We start from the raw sequence: 20,793 nt of genomic DNA on the forward strand, positions 1-20,793 counted from the left end.
TTGGGGGAGCCCCATAGGATATTCTATAGCCCAGTGGTTAAGGCCTTCACCTGAGCAGTAGCAGATCCCTGTTCTTCCCTTCAGGAACAGTGGTGAGGTGAAGCACGGGCCTCCTACCTCCTGGCTGTGACTAGGTTAAAGGGAGGGCATCACTAGCTTCCCTGTGAACTTGCTTGAGGAGCCCAGTCTTGTAGGTGGCCCCAGCATACCTATCAGATCAGGGCCCCTCCATGTCACCTAGCTGGCCCAACCCTTCTCTCTCCTAAGTTGCTCAGGGTGGGAGATAGGCATCTGGGCTCCTATCAGGGGCAGCAGTGCGCATGCTTAGGGAGGAGATAGGCACCTGAAGCAAGGCTGCAGTGTGCATGCTCCAAGGACAAAAGGTAGGTGCAGAGTGAGTGTCGGTACCTACGGGGATTAGATGACAGCCAAGTGGGAGTTGTGTGGATTGCACTAGTGCCTATAACAAGATTTAGGTTCCTGAGTACCTTTGTGGGTCAGACCCTTACAGTGGGAAAGCTGGTACCCTCTTGGAGGCAGGAGTTTACCACATTGTTCCAGGTGCTTCTGTTCATCTCTGTAGGAGGATTTGCAATATGTCCATTGACCTCTATGTGTTTAGGGACTAATTCTGCCATATTTGAAAGACTGAAATTGCACGGGAGCAACTGGGATTTTGGCAGTATTTGATCTCCAATGCTTGACCCAATTGCTTAAAACTGCTGTACACAGCTCGGCATACTAAAACATTGTAAACTGCTAGGATGGCTCAGCAGAGTAACCCAAAATTGCCACAGCCCTGGCATTCCACCCTCCCTCACAGGCAGTCTCTCCCTTCTCTGGCCTCAGAAGCCAATTTATAGTTCTTCCCCACAATACCTGTGCAAGGAGACTAGGAAAGCTGAGCTGAGGTTAACACCATGTTCACCTGGGACTGGCATCCTGATACACTAGTCAGAAGACCTTCTCTGGTGCTTACATTAGCTCAGGTAAGACACTGGTGAAAGAAGGGGACTAATTGCTTTTATCTTGGGGGTATTTATCTTGGAAGGATTTGGTTGAATGGGGGAGCTAATTAACTCAGCTAATGGTTACTTGGCCCCCAAACTGCCTCCTCCCCAAGTGACACATGAAATGTTGCTTTGTCCCCTGGTTTTTCAATAAACAGGGGACCTGAGTTGTATTTTTTTTAGCAGATACCAATTTGATTAATAGAAAAACATCAGAAGTAAAAATACCCCCCTCAGATACCTTGTGTACCAACCTGAAGCCAGCAACCAAGATTCATGCCTTTTTCACACTAAACTTTCTTAAGGATTTCTTCCTAAACTAAGCCACAGTGTGATGCAACAGACATGGTAGTCTTGCTGGCTTGACAAGTGAAATTAGTTGTTGCATTCCATTAATTTTGAGTTATGCGCCTAGCTAGGAGAACCTTGTGAAAAAACAAACTCATCACATTGTACTGTAATATTAGTATTGGCTGCAACCTCAGCCAGCCTGCTGGGGACCTCCTCAGTAGCCTAGCTCCAGAGTGGTTTTCTCCACTAGCATCAGTAGAACAGCTGCTGTCTTCAGAGAGAAAGAGAGGCTGACCCTACATCTGGGGCTACTAGAAGGATGACGAGGCTCTCCTCAGAATCTTTAAACTCCAGCACAGCTTGAGGTGGCAGTTATATTTACTTCTCACACTCCATTTATGTATTATTTGCTATTGCCAAGTGACTGTTTGTAGTCTTTCCTGTTCATTTCATATCCTAAGCGTTGGACCATGCCTTGGGAATTGAGATGTTCATGGTGAAGTGACTTTAAAGATCACGAGGACAAAGAAGATCCACAGAGCCACAGTGGAGTTCACGTCAAATCGTTTGCCTCACAGAGCTTGTCAGCTGCAAACTTTTTTTTAGCTTTCAAGCAGAATAGGTTAATATGACTCACTGCGGAGCTGCTGCCCATCCTAGATGCTGTATTAAAATATTGTTACCAGTGAGTCATCCCAGTTCCCTCTGGGTGATGCACTTACAGTAAAGCACAGCCTGCTCAGCTGCCGGTAAATGAAGTCCCTATCCAGTGATAACGTGGCCAGGATTCTGTTATGGGAGAACTTGGTGCAGATACTTTCATTTGGCCCTGGCCTTGCAGCATATAGGCAAGTCTCTATGCCTCAAGAGTGATGTTGTCGTATGTGTTGAGTTTGTCAGATCACCGTCAGCTGATGCATCTTCTAAACCAGTGGTTCCCAAACTTGTTCTGCCACTTGTGCAGGGAAAGCCCCTGGTGGGCCGGGCCGGTTTGTTTGCCTGCCGTGTCCGCAGGTTCGGCTGATCGCGACTCCCAGTGGCCGCGGTTTGCTGCTCCAGGCCAATGGGAGCTGCTAGAAGCGGCGCAGGCTGAGGGACGTACTGGCCACCGCTTCCAGCAGCTCCCATTGGCCAGGAGCAGCAAACCGTGGCCACTGGGAGCCATGATTGGCCGAACCTGTGGACGCGGCAGGCAAACAAACCGGCCCGGCCCGCCAGGGGCTTTCCCTGCACAGGCAGCGGAACAAGTTTGGGAACCACTGTTCTAAACAGTAGGCGCAAACAGGGCCGGCTCCAGGGTTTTTGCCACCCCAAGCAGCAAAAAAAAAAAAAAAAGCCACGGTCGCGATCTGCAGCTCTACCACCACCGCTTCAGTCTTTGGGTATGTCTACACTACCCACTGGATTGATGGGTAGTGATCGATCTATTGGGGATCGATTTATCACAGCTAGTGTAGACGCGATAAAATCAATCCCCGATCGCTCGGCTGTCGACTTCGGAACTCCACCGCGGCGAGAGGCGGAAGTGGAGTCGATGGGGAAGCAGCAGCGGTCGACTTGCTGCTGTCCTCACGGCCAGGTAAATCGACCTAAGATACGCCGACTTCAGCTACGCTATTTGCATAGCTGAAGTTGCGTATCTTAGGTCGACTTCCCCCGCAGTGTAGACCGAGCCTTCGATGGCAATTCAGCGGCTGGTCCTTCGCTCCAAGAGGGAGTCAGGGAACCGCCGCCAAATTGCAGCCGAAGACCCGGACGTGCCGCCCCTCACCGTTGGCCGCCCCAAGCAGCTGCTTGCTGGGCTGGTGCCTGGAACCGGCTCTGGGAGCAAGGGACAAGCCAAGGTTTCCCTGCCTTTTCCACACCATGACTCCATGTTACAACAGACAAAAGGTGGGGGTTGGACCCTCCACATTGTGGACTCTTAAGATAAGCCCTTCATTTCATATACAGCAGTTAGCAGGTACAGGATAGTTACAACCTCCTCTGGGCCTGTTTGTGACCCCATGGGCTTCAAACCCCCAGGTTGTGGACTCATATGATGAACCATTCACTTCACGTACAGCATACAGTCTCCAAAACCTCACAGCTCTACAGCTGCTCATAGTGAAATACAGAAGCTACTTACAGTGTGGGTTATCACAGCACCTCCCAGTCCTCAGGTAAGAGTGAAAATTCCTGTTCTTTTTCTCATTTGAATTATTTTGGCAAATGTTACTTGGCTGGAAGTTTGTATTAACTGAGGGACATCTTCTGTCCCCTTATATCTTGTGGCGACTCGGCTAATGGTCTGAACTTAGCACATATCTGGGTTCTGTTCATATCTACTGTTCGGTTTATCTGAAGCAAACTGTTGTCTTTTATTTGGAATCAGGCTGTGCTGTGTTTCACCAAGGCCACCCAGGAGAATCTCTATTCACCTCTTTTTACTGGCAATGTCAACAAAACGCTTTTCCCAACCTCCTTTGCTATCATCAGTTTCCCGTCTCTTTCTGACAGATAACGAAGCACATAAGTGCTGTGTCGTCTCAGGTATCTTACTGGGGCATCAAAACTCATCCCTAAAACGAACAGAAATGACTTGACATAGTTCAGGCTCTTGCTGTTTGTGCACTTGGATGCCACTAGCATGCATCATTTCTGGCTCTTTTCTTGATTTAGCTTTGTGCTGTCAGGCTGCTCATTGTGTGTGGGAAGAGAGATGAGCTGAGGAGACCAATGTCAGAGATAAAACCAGCTACACAGGCAATTTGTGAAGGCTCTCACTGACTGTTAGGATAAAATTAGGAGGAGGGTTCCTCAAAGAGAATTTAGAGTTTGTGAAAGACGACTGACTGATAAACCGCCCATGTTTGCCACAGAACAGTCTCCTCACCCTGTGCCTCAACTCTGACCTGTTGGATCACCTCTAGGTTGAGAGGAGTTCAGACTGCCTGGCTCATGCAGCCCATGACCTCTCTGCTGAGACTGCCAACAAAGCCAAAGTGCATTGCGTACTGAGAAGAAAGTGCTCTCTTTGTGTGTGAGCAGTGTGACTAAGCTGACGTTACTCAGAGAGAAGAAGCACCAACTAGCGGGAATGAGAGATTCTTTGGTCTGCTCAAAAAAACAAAACCAAACCCCTGTTATTCAATAGAAAATTGGGTGTGTGGGGGAGTTTATTACATTTAAATATTTATATATATATAAAAACATCTACTTTCACTGGAAAATTTCAACTTTTCAGCAAAAAATTGAAAACTGAAAAGTTTCCAGTTTTCTGCCCCCACATTTTTGTGTTGTTTTTGACAAAACTGAAAATCTTCCACAGCAAATTTTCGTGAGAACTTTTTTTCTTTTAATTTCATTGAAATTGTCCACAGGGAAAAAACCAGCCAAAGAAAAATATTTCCTGACCAGTTCAAGAGCCCCTATTTGCCAAGGCCTGAAGCCAAGCCCTGCATTGGGATCAATGGGGAGCTCCACAACCCCAAGGGGGAGTGCTTGCAAATATTGTGTACTTGAGCAAGGTGGTTGCTGTGCCACCTCTGAAGAGGGTGCAGTGTACACTCTCTTCCATGCCTAGCCAGGTCTGCTGGTAGTTTAGGACAGATTCCTTGGACCCACCGTCCCTAATGCCTCTCCAGCCCCTTTGCAGAGGCTAGTTTCAACAGTGGTATTAGCTACAGCTGGCCAGGAACTTTCTGACAAAACATTTTTTCATTGGAAAATGCCAGTCTGTTAAAACAAACTGTTCACGGAAAAGGGTCAGTTTTCACGAATTGTTCAACTAAAAAAAATGTTTCAAAATGGTCAACATTTTTGACCTTTTTTTAAACAAAAAATCCTGGTTTTCTGGTTTGAAATGACTTTTGGGTTCCAAAATTTAAGATACTTATAGCACAAAAATTATCTTTTGAAATGAAAAATGGTTGGAAACAAAACAAAATGTTTCAAAATTATTGAAACAAACCATTTCATTTGCGCCAAACTGAATTTTATTTTGTTTTTTCATCTTCATTTTTCCAAAATTTTTGACTTTTCATCTTGATTTGGGCTGGGAAATTTTTTCAATATCTTAAAATGTTTGTGGAACAGGAAACCCATGTCCCACGCAGCTCTATTAACCCTGTGAAGTTCATGTCTCTCATTGCGCCTGGCCAAACTATACTGTAATTACGCTAAGAAAAAGATAGCACTGTGAACGTTTCATCTGAGGATCTCAGTGAGAAATACACATATGAATGAATTAAATCCTGCATCTCCTCCTCCTGTCAAGTAGGTGTTATCTCCATTTTACAGCTAGGAAACTGAGATTATGTGATTGACCCAAGTCACACAGCACTTAAGGGACAAAGCTGGAATAGAACTCGTGATTCCTGACTCTCACTTCACCTGCTCTAACCATGAAACTACACTCGCCCTTAGCAGCCAGAGACTACAGCTGGGAAAGGAAATTTGAAATAAGAAGCTACTGCAGTGGGAAACGTACTGACCTTCCTGGCATAGCTTTCAGTGGCAATGCCATTCACTTGTCTTATATGACGTGCTTTGCCCATGGAAGAGCTACTGCAACAATACCTTTTGCAAGGTTTGTCACCTTCTGTTTACAGACCAAATACTGTTCTTGATTTGCAGGTTCAAGGAGGCATTTTGTAGAATACCCTGATGCATTAGATAGCCATCCCACTGCACAAAAGAAAACAAATCCTGCAAACGACTATGATAAAGTAACTGTTTATTCTCTCAGGACACCACATAAATCTCAGCATTCCCTGCTGACCACTGAGAAAGCATGTGTCTGACTGTAATTTAGTCCTGGAACACTTTTGGGACTAAAGGGAGTGATGCCACTTTATTGTTTTCACAGACTAAAATCTATTAGAGCCTCTAACTTGTAAACCTTTCACATGTGGCACACCCATTGAAGTCAATAGTTGCTTTGCACACAGAGACATGCAAGTTCAATGCTAAAATGGTTTTTGTTCCATCCCAGGCCAAGTTTTTGGAATGGGGAAGTTACGCTGTCACAAAGAGGAATCAAGTTTATCATTTGATCTGTTAAACAAAGTGGTATCATGTGACAGACTGTCGAGGAATTTAGATGAGGGTGCCCAGAGAGACAGCTCTTTTATGGGATATATACTCACAGTATTTTGGGAAATCATAGTTGATGCAGGCAGAATTTGATATATTTGGAGGACAAATAATTTTGTAAAAAGTGACAAAGAGTCCTGTGGCACCTTTTAGACTAACAGACGTATTGGAGCATAAGCTTTCGTGGGTGAATATCCACTTTGTCGGATGCATTCACCCACGAAAGCTTATGCTCCAATATGTCTGTTAGTCTATAAGGTGCCACAGGACTCTTTGTCGCTTTTTACAGATCCAGACTAACCTAGCTACCCTTTTGATACTCAAATAATTTTGTAGTGGCTGAAGGACAAAGCATTTACAGTGACAGGAAGACACAGACTTTACAGAAAGACCTGCTGTTGCTAAGCTTTGGGGGGAGGGGGAAATGAATGATTATATGGACTCTTTGAAATTGACAGTACTTATTGTACTGATTGTTTTATTGCATTTAAACTGGGAAAAATCATCATAAACTGCACTTACACATATCAGTTCCACAGCACTGTCAACACAGCACACCATGTGAACTTCATCATCAGGAAGCTTTTGAGGATCATTCATCCACTAGCCAGACTTTTGGTGGAACTCTTTGACTATAACGGGGTGTCTTTTGGACTTCTAACCCCAGGCATGTCAAGCTGAAAACATAGCTAACAAAGGCCAGATGGTTTGCGGCTGCTTCTCACTCCCCTAATATTGATCGGAATATTCTGGAGGGAGTGGATTTTGTCTAAGTCTTTGCCTTGCTCACAACATGATGCTAACCACATTTCAGCCTTTTGCAGTGTTTGGTGCTAAATGGATTCAAATGTTTCCTGGATCTCTAGCAAATGAATGAAGTGCAGGTTGAAAAAAAAATCAAGTCTTATTAGAGAAGGTTTTACTCTTCATGAAGTATCTAAAGTGCCTTGTTTCTGACAGCTGGACAATCCTTCATTACTGAATTCCTCTGGAAAGTTTCTGAATCGTTCATTATAAAAGTGCATTAATCTCTGCCAAAACGCATGGAAACTAATCCTGGGCCAAATTCTGGTCCCATTGAAGTCCATGGGAGTTTGCCATTGATCTCAGTGGGATCAAGATTTGGCACAAAATGATCGGAACTGGTGGGCAGGATACTGTAATCTAGGGACAAATGATTTGCACATCCCAATGCTATTTTTACCATTTAAGCTGCACTACACAACATTACAGAGGACTCATATATATAACCGTCTGGGCCCCCTCCAGCTAGACCTAGTAAAAAAGGACTGGTTACGTTACAAAAAGAATCCTGCAGCGTGCTGTGGATACCAGAGATCTTTGTTTAGGAGCTGCCTTCTGTTGGTAAATGCCTGTGGTTAGTAATCTCACCTTTACTGTGTAGTTTTAAAGAGGAGCTGCCTTCATTTTGAAGCTAGCTCAGTTTAAAGCTGAAGAGAGAAGCAATTAAATTTGATAGAACTTGCAGTTTCTAATTGAAGATTTATGCTACATACTGCAGGCTGTCTTGTGACATTGGGACCTGCGCATATATTTTGTTAGAAGGAACTGATTTATTTTCTCCAAGTATCTTTGCTAGAGTCATATTTTCCTGGACTCCACATTTCTTTGGCTGAAATCAGACACATTGTCCTCTCATGTTATGTTCTGCAGTATTGTTGGCTATGCAGACTATATATGTTGAAATGCAGTGGTTGGAACATATGACATTTATCTCTGTGTACCTGCCAATCATTTTGTTACTTTGCAGCCATCTGGTCTATGAAGAGACCTTCAAAAATGATACTGAGAAATGTAAGTCATTCAGCCTAAGAAGCTAATTCTGTAAGACACTTGCAGCACATTTATCGCATTTCAGTGGATGGTTGACACACAAACACTGCACTTCACTGTCTTTTGCTCTCTAATTCCTACAGATCAATGAGGGCTGTGTTTTCACAAAAGGCCTCTTTGACTCTGATTCTGCATGGTGCTGAGTGCCAGCAACCTTCATTAATTTCAGTTGAGGGTGCTCAGCACCCTGCAGGAGAACTCAGCACCTTGTAAGTTTGAGCCCTATATTTGCACATTCATGTTCTGCATGCACAGTCTGCTGGGAGTCTATTCTAACTGAGCACATAGACACCTAACTATCAAGTTTGGTAGTGCACATTGCTCTAGAGAGGCCTGATTTGTAAAGCCCAGATCCTGATTTCAACTTTTCCAAATTTTAGGGGTGCTGCGTGCAAGGTTTTAGATAGAACTTTGCCTGTAGTTCTTGCATGAAAAAACTTACACATGCAGATTCAGAGTCCATGTTCAGAAGACTTAAAGAAATGTGACCCTGAATACTTAGCAACCCTTCCGTAGCCAAAGACATGGAGATATTAAGAGTCCACCCCTGCTGCTAGCCCTCCGCTGGAGTTGCAAATGTCGGCTTTTTATTCATGGAGGTGATACCACTGTGGTTAGATATTCTCTCTGCAAGAACTATGCTCTCTATCTTCAGCTGGATCACTCAGTAGATTAAGGTTAACTGTTGCTTGGAGGGATTTTTATAGGAAGTCTGCTCTGTCTTTCTGGAAATGAAGGAGGTTTAGAGTTGGTACACTTTCTTGTTGGTTGCATATTATAAAGGACAGCGGGTCCCTTGCAGTCACAGGAACACAGGTGGTGGCAGTCACATGCTTGCTCTTTCCCTTGTACTCCCAGATTCACTAGATCCCTGGGACCTCCTGGCTCACTCTTGCTTTGTGTTCACGGAATACACAGATTCCTTTTCTTTGTAACTAAGGAGGCCCAAAAGTGCAAGGAGTGCTGGCCACTAAATTGTAAGAACTTTCAGTTGTGCATTATGTAATGTCACTTTTTAAAAAGAGAATCCTGCTGCCTGTAATTAGACCCCCATAACTCATCCTGTAACTGGTACTATGTCAGCTTTTCCCTCTTTAATTGGATAATTATCGAGTAGCGCTGCTGCTTTGGGTAACGTTTCATCATCAGAATCCATTTTTATTTACAAAATTACATACACACACACTTTCTTGGAGGATCAATTTTTAGATCATAAAATTCTAGAGATTAGTGGCGGTTGTAATTTGAGAGCGCCTGGGTGAACATTCTCCCCTTTCCAAGTTTTTCCTACTGTACACTACCCTTTAGAATGTTATTCGAAGGCACACAGCTTAAAATGGTTTAAGATCACATATGGCATTCAAAGCAACTCCCGATGAAGTCAAAGGCAATTCTTTCAATTTACTTCAACGGGAGTTGGATCCGGTCCTTTCTGCAGCCGACGAGAGCAATAATAAACGCTCTAGTTGATTGAAAGCACTTTTCTTGATCACTTAAATTCCCTACAGTTCTTGTCCCCGCCCCTCCATTTTCCTCTTAATAAATAGGCGTCTTTTCGTGAGTACATTGGGATATAGAAAGTCTTTATGTCTGCAGCTTTCAAACCTCTCCATCTCATGATCTTTAGGGACATCTATGAGCTGCCATGAAAAATTCTCATCATCTCTGCTTCTGCTGGCTTTCTCCCCGAAGACGTGGATATAACAATAATGTCTGGGCTTCAAGCAATAATTGAGGCGCCTTTGAAAATGTTTTCTTTGGTCCAAACTGCTTAAGGGTTTTCTGAATCTTTGTTGTTACTTTCTCTGTGTGTGTGTCAAAGCACATGCACATGTACATCAGGGTGAGAGTAAGGAGTCACCAGGGGAACTGTCCATAATCTTGGCTATTTGTTGCTTTTAGTACAAATTTATCACTGATATTTTGTTATGTCAGGAAGCTGGGAAGTACAGTTTCAAGCCGCTCAGTTGGACTTAAACTACAGGCATGTGGTACATTCAAAGCAATGATCAGAAGAGCCCTCATTCTGTACACTAGTTTCCTCGCATGCTGAGATATTGAACCAGCTGGATTCAATATTATTTTTGGGTTGGGTTCATCTGTCCTATCAGATACAGTAGAACAAAATAACTGATTCCAATGATATAAATATAGCAAACCACAAGATGTGCTTAGAGCCTGAGCTGGTTTTTATCTGCTCCCTTTATGCCACTGGTCTGTAACCAGTAGGATAATGTAACTCATCCCTGCTCGGTTTCTGTCTCAAGCGGATCTTAGAGGAGCGTATGCAGTCACTGTTTACTTGAAATGTTTGTAACATTTAGCTAGTTATAGCCTGAAGAATAGAAGCACTTGGCTCTCAGAGCCTTGGTATGGAAAAAAACACTCTAGTCACACATTTTATCTTGTGTCCCTAGGGACTGTGCGACCACTGGGCATCCAAGGGTGTGTAGGTGGGTGGGGGAGTGAAAGTGAAAGTTCCACCACCACCATTGCTGTAACATTTGGGGATTGAAGGTGTAGGGGGAAGGGGAAATGGCTTTCCTTTTTTTTCCATTTAAAAGAGAAAAAACAGATTGTTTAACTCAACATGAAGTTTTTCTTCATGACCAGCATCTTTGAGGTGAAAACCGTTAACAACTGAAGGGCTAGATTATGCAATCCTCACTCGTGTTGGTGAGCTCTGACTCCCAGGAGCTGTCCCCAATGGGTGTGTCTACTCCTGTGAGTAAATGCCCTGTGCAAAAGTTGCACAATGTAGCTCAGAATGTTTAGGCATGCAACTGAGTGCCCACGTTGCTTGTATGCTTACTGTGATTTTGTGCTCAGACTGGGTAATTGTGCACTTGGTGACCAGAACCGGCTATTTCCACATGTATTAATTATTATTATTATAATCTATCATGTTTATTACTGTAGTGCTTAGGGGCCAGCTGAGGATGGGGCCCACTTGTGCTAGGTACTACACCAACAGAATAAGAGAACAAAGGGATATAATATAATTTGCATGCTCATTAGAACTACACACAGAGACTAGGAGCAGAGCTGTGCTTGCAGAATTGTTCATCTAGTCAAAAGGGACTAAAAATTTGGGGTGCCATTGTGAAGGAGGCTGATCCCCAGAAAGAACTGAAACCCTTCATTCTAAAAATCAGGCTTCCTTGAGGTGCCTCAAGTTGGGGTACCCAAAAATTGAATCACTTTTGAAAAGGTGGCTTTTAAATTCCTCTCCCCACAAACCAAACACCAACAGAAATATTTCCCTTTCTTTGTCTCCTACACTCCTGCATCCTCTTCATAGCACTGAGGCTTTTTATTTTTTCATGTGATTTATCAAAGTAATACCAGCAAAGTATCTCTTTATTGATGATCCTGATTCTGTAGGTGTGAAATGCCTGGGTTGTGTAAGTGCTCAGATATCCTTGGACAAATAAACGCTCACAAATCCAAGTCACTTAGGACAGGCCCTTCTGCTGTCATAGACATGCTGCCACCCACAAGTCCTAGATAATTTTAGCTGATGTGACCAGATTTAGATAAAGAGATAAATGGTGTCAAATGTATGAAGAAAGGGATTTTTCTAGCAACAAAACTATAGGAAAGAAGGGGAAAGTTGGTAGATCTAAGAGGCCTTCCCATGTTTCCCCTGTGTAGATTTGCATTGTATTTTGGTTTCCAAATATATAATTGTCATTGTTTGTGAAGTCAAAATGTGACTGATTAGTTTTTTCTAGTCTTTGCTGTACACTGTGTTTTCACAAAATTATTCCCACCCACCTTGCACTGAAACTGTGATAAAAATATTTCTTGTAGGTTTTAATGGTGATTTAGGTTTACCAGGGCAATAGTATACAATTATCCCTCCTGAGGGAGACCTATGATTACTGTATTAATACTACAGGGGATATCTCAGCTCAGTCCATGTGATACTGACTGTCAAAATGAGCATGTGCCCCTACACTTTGTTTTATATATAGTCTGAACAGCTAGGTAGTGAGAAGGAGTTCCCTTATCTGATCTGCGGCTGTTGCACTTGGGGTAGTTCTGTGAAGGAAAATTCATGAAAAACACATAGAGCGAGAGTACTGGGGACACCTGGCTGAGCTTATGGTGAAAGACTGGGGTGCTAGCTGGTTGTGGATCAGGCCTCTTGCTGCTAAACAGGCCACTCCAAACAAAAGGCCACATTTGGACAAAAAGTAAAATGGACAATCAAAATTGCAAGCTCTCTAAGATCTGATTCCATTTAGAGAGTTTAGTTGGTTAGTGACTCTATAATACAGATTTATTAGAGCAATAGAAGTTTCACGGCTGGCCCTTCTCCTAAAACCTCTGTGCCTTGTGGTTACACCACAGAGCTGGGAACACAAGACTCCTACGGGTCTGTTTTCTACTTTGCCACTGCCTCATAGAGTGACCTTGGGTGAGTCCCTTAACATCTCCATGGCACAGTCTTTCCATGAGTCAAATGGATACAAAAAAACTTCCCTATCACATAGGGGTATTGTGGGTCTTCATTATGACTGAGCGCTTGCTAAGTGCTTTGAGATCCGCAGATGAAAGGCTTATTTATTATCTGATGCACAGTACTTTCTTCCCAACCTCTCAGTTTACCAAAGACCCTGCAGGAAATTTTTACTCCTTATAACATGAATCTCAAGAGGAGACGCCACGTAGACTGAGAACCAAGAAAATATTTGCGTGAACCACTCTGCAAACCAAACAGCCGAGCCTCTCCCAGCCCTAGTTAGATTGAGGCTTGAGTCTTGGGTAGTTCTTTTGGTAGTGTGATAAGTAAAAACAAGTGGGAGACAGTGGGATTATCCTGGGCTTTATCCCACTGATTGCTGGCACTTGGTTATTAGCTACCAGGAAACGACAATCCTTAAAAAACATGCACATTTTATTAACTTTACCCTGAGAGTCATTATCGGCTTTGCCAATAGCTTGGAGTCTTAGAAGCTGGGCATAAGCAATGGAATTATGGAAGGCTTTGAGCCCGAAGGCATCACACTGAAGAAGTCTGCTTCTGAGTAGCTAATAGCGGTAGCAACTCTTGAAACTTATCAGGGGCTGTAATAATAACGTCTAGTAATGGGGTGCTGGGTTCTGGCATTCCAGATGAGAAAGAAAAGGATGGTGACTGCATATTTCCTGCCCTAAAAAAGCCATGGCACAGAGTTTTAATTCATTCTATATCCTCTCTAACCATGTCGACTGCCTAGTAACCCCAGGGTGCTGGCAGATTCACTGATCTGACTGCAAATTGCTAATGCATTTTCCATCAAAGGCTGGCAGCTCCTGACTGGCAGTGCTGAATGGCTGACAGTTATGCTAGTGCAAGTGGAGACCGTCACTGGATTTCTTGCTGTTTGTCACTGAGACATTAGCCTACTAGGCGCCTCCTGGTACCTTTTCAAATGCGTTAGGGTTTATTAAAAAAGGCATTGCCTAGACTTTAAAATCCATTGTAAATACAGCACAGGCTGACTTTAGTTGCATTTTCCTGGTGGTGTGTGAGTATCTGATCAATTTCACACTTTGAGGTGGTTGGCCACACCAGCAATTCTGATCATGAGGAGTAAAAGATTTTGCAGTCCCAACTGTGTTGTATTATGACATGGTCTGCATGTGGTTTAGTGAATCTAATTTATACACAGATGATATTTACTAAGGGAAATGGTCAATTCCTACGTGAGCATGCCCTGGGGGAAGTCATTTAGCATGCCAATGTGTGTGTGTTTTGGGTGGGCTGGTGAGAGATCTTCCCTTATCCAGGATAATCTGACGTCCTGATTATATTGTCTAGGTATTTTTTATTATGAAATTGTTGACAACAATTACTAAAACAATATTTCCAAAATGGAAACAGCCTATTAATTGGGGCAGGCCCTTGCATGTCTTGCAGCCACTTTGCACTGCAACACTGGTGTACTTTGGCTGTGAAATCTGAGCATATGGCCAAGGACAGATTACCCCCGTGTAAGGTTATGTCTAAGGCAAGGTCTTCTGAATTAAAACACCTTCCTTGTTGTTGGCACAGCAGAGAAGTGGGAGTGTGGGTCAGTTGGGACACAACTCTGCTAAGCTGATCTTGGGCAAGGTGCTCAACCTTTTGTGAGCCAATGTAATTTAAAGCAGCCTTCAGGCTGCTCTACTATTGCACATGATCAGGTGTGTGTGCACAGAGCTGCACTGGGATGATGGCACTGCAAGAAACAGTTATATACCAGCTTTTCCCCTAGCTTCCCCTCTGTGCATTTTGGGAGTATGTGAGGATCTGGCCCCATATATCTCAATAAAAAACATGAGTGCCTATTCAGGTGGTGGTTTCTTTGTGATGACACAGCAATCCAATGGACCAGGCCACCAACCCACAATCAGCTTGAATATCAGCTGGTAATGACTAACCTGGGCTGAACTTGAACGGCTGACCCAGGGAGAAAAATGTGACCTCTTATTACCAATCCCCTTAGCTATCCAGTTATCCCAGCCCAATTCTTCATCTGGGGTTATTAATAAAATTCCTCATTATGTTTGGTGCTGAATGGACTTTATGTATTAGTCAATCATGACTATTTTTGTTTTAGTTTCATGTATATTTATGCTTTGTGTGTTCTCTAATAGTCAATGCAGTTTTATAATTTTTAATACCTGTTTGTAAATTGGAGTCCACCATTCAGCAAAGTGCTGCTATTGCACTGAGTTAGCTGGTCCTCTATAATGTAGATGTAGCAAGTATTTGATTTGTATTTATATCTAACTTCTCGGATAATTACATTTATATTTTCTCTTCCTACATTTTTATTTGTGTTACTAAATTTTCCTGGGTAATACACTAACGGTAAAAAGACCATATACTCAATTGTTAGTGCCCTAATTAAAATATTTATCAAAGCTAACTAGAGATAAGTACTAATATCTTTCAAGGTCCTTACAAAAATAAAGCCCCTGTACAGCTTTTAGATAATTGTTTTTTAAACCAGCACAAAAGTAATTCCCAGGCGATGGTTTAATAAGATATTTCAGTCAAGCTCAGAACAATCTGGGAAAGTTTTCAAAGTAGAAAATGCATGAAAGTTCCCAATTAACAGGCAGGAACAGGAATTTTCAGATTAATTTCAGTTTCTTACTTATCTTGGCACTCCATTAAAATAACTACATTTGCTTTAGTAGAGGAGAGATTGATTAGACAGGAATAATCTTGTTGTTAAATGTTGAACATTGTATCACCCTACTTAACAGATTTTTGGTCCATGGTGGGACAGAGAGTTGATAGCCTATCCTGAAGGATAAAGCTGAGAAGTCGTTTATATGTAGAGGCTTCAAGTTTTAGTGGAGCCAGTCAAAAACAGGGGAGTGGGGGGAGCTTCTGGCTGGCTTTAGTTTTCCTGGGGTGGAACATCTTTTCCCTGCCATGCTGACCCAAGCATATTCACCTTCCATGTGATAACACTTTACAGACAGAATGTTCAAAAGAGCATAAGGAGTCAAGGAGTCCAAGTCCCATTAATGTTCAATGGCAGTTGGACGCTTAGCTCTCATTAGCCTTCTTAGAGGATCTCAAGCTTCAAAGTTGCATCTGAAATTTAAAAAAAAAGAGATGAGAACATAAGAATGGCCATCCTGGGTCAGACCAATGGTCCGTCTAGCCCAATAGCCTGTCTTCCGACAGTAGCCAGTGCCAGATGCTTCAGGGGGAATGAACAGAACAGGGCAATTATCTAGTGATCCATCCCCTGTCCTCCAGGCTCTGGCAGTCAGAGGCTTAGCTAGGGGCACACAGAGCACGGGGTTATGTCCCTGAGCATCTTGGCTAATAGCCATTGATGGACCCATCCTCCCTGAACTTACCTAATTCTTGTTTGAGCCCAGTTATAATTTTGGCCTTCACAACATTCCCTGGCTACGAGTCCCACAGGCTAACTGTGTGTTGTGTAAAGAAATACTTCCTAAGGTTTGTTTAAAAGCTGCTGCCTATTAATTTCATTGGGTGACCCGTGGTTCTTGTGTTATGTGAAGGGGTAAATAACACTTCCTTATTCACTTTCCCCACACCAGTCATGATATATTAACTTCTACAACTTCTGAACCTTGAGTGGGTTTGTTAATCAACTCCAAGCCTAAACCCTAATCCTGCAAACTCTTACATACACATTTAATTTATGCATCTCAGTAGTCCCATGGGACCTTTTGTGTGTCTAAAGTTCAACACTCTCATACGTGTCAGCAGTAGTGACAACCCCAGAGTTCAAGGCTAAAATGATTACATGACATATAAATGGGCTGAGTCATTAGCCTGTCCACTCAATCAAGGATTCTTGCATATTTGGGCTAGTTGGCTGAGATTTTCTAAGCCATCTACAAAGCCCATCTGTGCAAGAATCCCTGACTGAATGAACCATCTGTAATGACCCAATCAGAATGCTTACTGATCACAAAACTGTAAGGAAAATGATGTATAAATCATCTATCATTCTCAAGCTGGTGATGAGACACGCAATAGAGCAGGTCTCTCAGAAGCAAACGTAGGGGGATTCTGCCTGCACTCCTTTCTCAGGCAAAATTCCCATTGCTATTGATGGGATTGCGCCCTAAATCCATGCATTTTTAACCCTTGTTCAGTTTTGAATGGGATATTCTTCCCTCAGTTTTCCACTGGATTCCCATTACAGACTAGTCTGAAATGTTGCCAGTGCTCAAACACGACAAATGAATTTGCTTGGCTCTGAGGAAGATGTTTCTGTCAAAAGCTAATTTATGCTACCATTTTTCCAACTGTTAATGGGCAGATTATATAATAGAGACATTTTCCTTTTATTTTTTTGCAGCTTATTCAAAAAAAACCTTTTATGATCTTTTATGATCGTACTGATGAAAACATCATTCCAGAATAGTGTGGTCTTCACAGCCGGGTCTCCTGCCTTGCAGATTAAAGCCATTTTTAAGTGAAGGGATTGAAAAGTAATGTCGAAACCCATAAATATTTTGCCTGTAATTTACAAAGTTTAAGGCTTTTTAAAAAAATTATTTTGCATAAACACAATTTACTCTCAAGCTGGAACATTATGTAAATGTTTCAGAACAGAGCAGGTCCTGAAATGTATTAGTATAAACTCTTAGGGTCTGTGTACACTGCAGTTAGAAACCCCTGGCTGGCATGTGCCAGCTGACTTGGGCTAAGGGGCTCGGGCTAAGGGACTGTTTAATTGAGGTATAGATATCTGGGCTTGGGCTGCAGCCCGAGCTCTGGACCCTCCCACTTCACAGGGTCCTAGACCCCAGGCCCCAGCCTGAGCTCAAACATCTGTACTGCAATTAAACAGCTCCTTAGCTCGAGCCCCAGGAGCCCAAGTCAGCAGGGATGGATCAGCCAGGGGGTTTTTAACTGCAGTGTAGATGTACCCCTAGAAGCACAAGTGCCCAGTCCTGTATTTCTTACTCAGCTGACTAGCCCTATTGCAAAATTAGGAGCCAAGGCCAAAATTTTCAATGCTAGCCACTGATTTGGGGTTTCTCAACTTCCAGGTGCCCAACCTGGGGTGGAGAATGGGCTCTGTGAGCCGCACTTTAACTATAAAAGAACCGCATGCGGCTCACGAGCCATGGTTTGGCCACCTCTGATATATACAATATTCATAATCTTGACAAACATTTTATTGAAAAAAATAGTGTTTGAAAAAAACTCTTGCTTTGAAAATTCAGTAGGAAACGCCACACAATTATTTTCATTTTCTCATTGCTTGTGAGACGAGTTGAAATTCATTGTTTTAGACTCATTCACATAGTAGCAATTACGTTTACTCTCCTGTGACAATACACAGCAAATTAAAATGCTCAGCTATTAGGTAATTTCTCCTTGATTAAAGAGTAGGAGTGACCAGAAAGTCATGGTCAACAGACGAATCAAGCAATGTGAGACTGAAAACCTGTGTTTGATGTTCCAGAAATGCACGTGGCTCTACAGCTGTTTCAAATTAATGTTTGCCATTAACAAAATAAAACGGTGTGTTAGTGCAGTAGCAAAGTAGGGCCTGTTCAAAAGCCCACTGAAGCCAATGAGGGGCCTTTCCAATGATTTCAGTGGGCTTCGGTCAGGCCTATATACAGGAGCACCAGAGAGCAGAACAATTGTTCGGGCACATCACATTTTGTGTTTCTTATATGTAATTGGATTTGACTATCCGAGATCAAGGAAAGAAGGGATTTAAATGGACATCCCCTGCAAGGTCCAGATTCTGCAGCTAGTATTAATTTGATGGCCTCCCTTCATTGCATCATCATCATCTGTTGTTATTACTATCACCAGATATTCACTTGTGTGTCACTTTGGACGTCTCTGGATGGATGTTGCTTAGAAAACATCCATATTTTCCCATTACATTGTGAAACCCTTTTTTTCCTGCATTGAACAGGGATGTTGGGAATAGAATGTGAAATGCTGAGATTGTTTAGGCTTCTGGGACGAGCCGATAACACTGGGAATTGTGTATAAAGGGCTGACCTTGGGCGCGCTCTCATCGGCCAGCTAACTGTAAATAGGATGATAAGTCAAACAGGTGTGTAGGATGTTAATTAGGATGGGGTTACAGCTGCGGCTGTGTATATTTTGTTAACCAATTAGCAACTGTCTGATTGCTTGCCATAATGGGATATAAGAGTATGCTGGAAATGAATAAAGAACTCTCTGCTTATGATCACATGGGTTGTCAGACTCTGTCCATGCTCCTCTGCGATGCAACACAGGGAGATGTCTGAACTTCATTATTTTTTATTTAAAGGATTTGCAGGGATAATAAGAAACCACCCTGCAAGAATTCATGCAAGAAACGCATTACTGTTGGCCGTGATCATGCATTAGTTAAGGGGCCACTGTCATTGTTTCCTTGCATTCGCCCATCCCCGATTTTAGTTTGTCTGTATCCAACTATTGTCTCTTGTCTTGTATTTAGATTATAAGGTCTTTGGGGCAGTAGCATAGTGCAGGCTGTCCCAGCACATCCGTTGTGGTCAGGTCTGGTAGCACAGGTGAGGCCTACCTTGATTTCCCTTCACCCCAGGGAATAAACAAGTACAAGTGGGTATCAAAGAGCATAGAGGGTCTTCAGCCTTCAGCCCAGTGTCTTAGCTGGGACACAGAATCAGTCTTACTTTATTCATCCCACCTTAGCCCACTGCTAGCCTCTGTCCAGGCCCTTTACCAGCAGGGTTGTCTTCACTCAAGTCCCTTTTCTGGAGTCCAATCTTTTGCCACTAGCTGGGGAGAATCCTTCTCTGGAGATAGGGGTCAACCTGCCAACAGCAGCTCTTCTCAAGGAGAGCCCATAGTTCCTGGCTGGCTGGCTTCCTGTCCCTGTTTGGGAGATCCCTTCGGTGGGACCAGGCTTTCCTGGTAGCATAGTTCTCCCCTTAAAGATCTCCTCTCTCTAGGAGCATACGTGCGAGGCTCCTTCCCCCAGTGAGCTCTCTTGCAAGCAGCTTGTCCTTAGGAGCATGCCTTCTCTGTAGAAGCACCTTCTCCCTGAGAATACCCACCCTAACTAAGCTCAGGTAACCTTTTAACTAGGTCCATTGGTTTGTTTACCAATTAACCATTGATTAGCCACCTGGGAAGTCAATTACCCCCAAGTGGGGCTTCAGAAGGCAGTTGTGGACAGACTAGGCCCTGATTCCCCTTAAATGGGCCAGTCACCTGGTGATGGGCAAGGACTGTCTTTCTGTTGTGTACTTAGCTCAGTGGGGTTCTGGTCCATGACTGGGGATTCTAGGCACTATGACAATACAAATAATAAATATTACAAATCATTTAAAAAACCCCAGCATTCCTGTTTTCCTAATAATGTGTACTTCTGTTAAAAATGAGGGGAAAAAATAAAATCTAAGCGTAAAATTCACCTCTCTGCAGAGAGCCAGCATTAAGGTCTGTGACCCATGTAAATTCTACCCCAATCCTCAAAGTTTAAATAGCACTCCCATGGTGCATAGATGTTTGTGCTGGCTTTCTGCACAGCAGTAAATTATACCCTGCATGTATATTTGTGAGAGTAAATATATGTAACCGAACATTAGCAGAAAGCAAATGCTAAGAGACGTGGCCTGGCTGAAGTCAATTAATTTTAACATTCAAATGAATATTGGCAAAGGTTTTTTAGAATATATCACCAGCTTTGTTTAATATATCACCAAGAGATTGCCTAGATGAATAGCTACTTACTACAAATTAGTATTTGGCTGGAGATGAGCATCTTTCCACATAGAAGAGAATTGGGTCCAATCCTATAAGTGACCCAAACTGACGTCAGTGGGATGCTTGTAGAATGGAGCCATTCTGTGTTTAAAATCTGAAGCCATCATCCTCAACGTGAACGGATCATTCGAGTGACAGAGCCCAAGGTCAGAAATGCTTTGGGAAAGTTGCCACACAAATTCAGTACCAACTATACCCATGGGTTCTGGGCTCCAGAAGCTGGGATCAGCTGACATTTGCAGTAGCATCTGCAGTTGGATGTATTTTTGATCAAACGAGGCCCTATCTGAGGCCAGGAGCAACCAACTTTCAATA

The sequence above is a fragment of the Mauremys mutica genome, chromosome 13 (assembly GCF_020497125.1).
Source record: "Mauremys mutica isolate MM-2020 ecotype Southern chromosome 13, ASM2049712v1, whole genome shotgun sequence".
Lineage (NCBI taxonomy): Eukaryota > Metazoa > Chordata > Testudines > Geoemydidae > Mauremys > Mauremys mutica.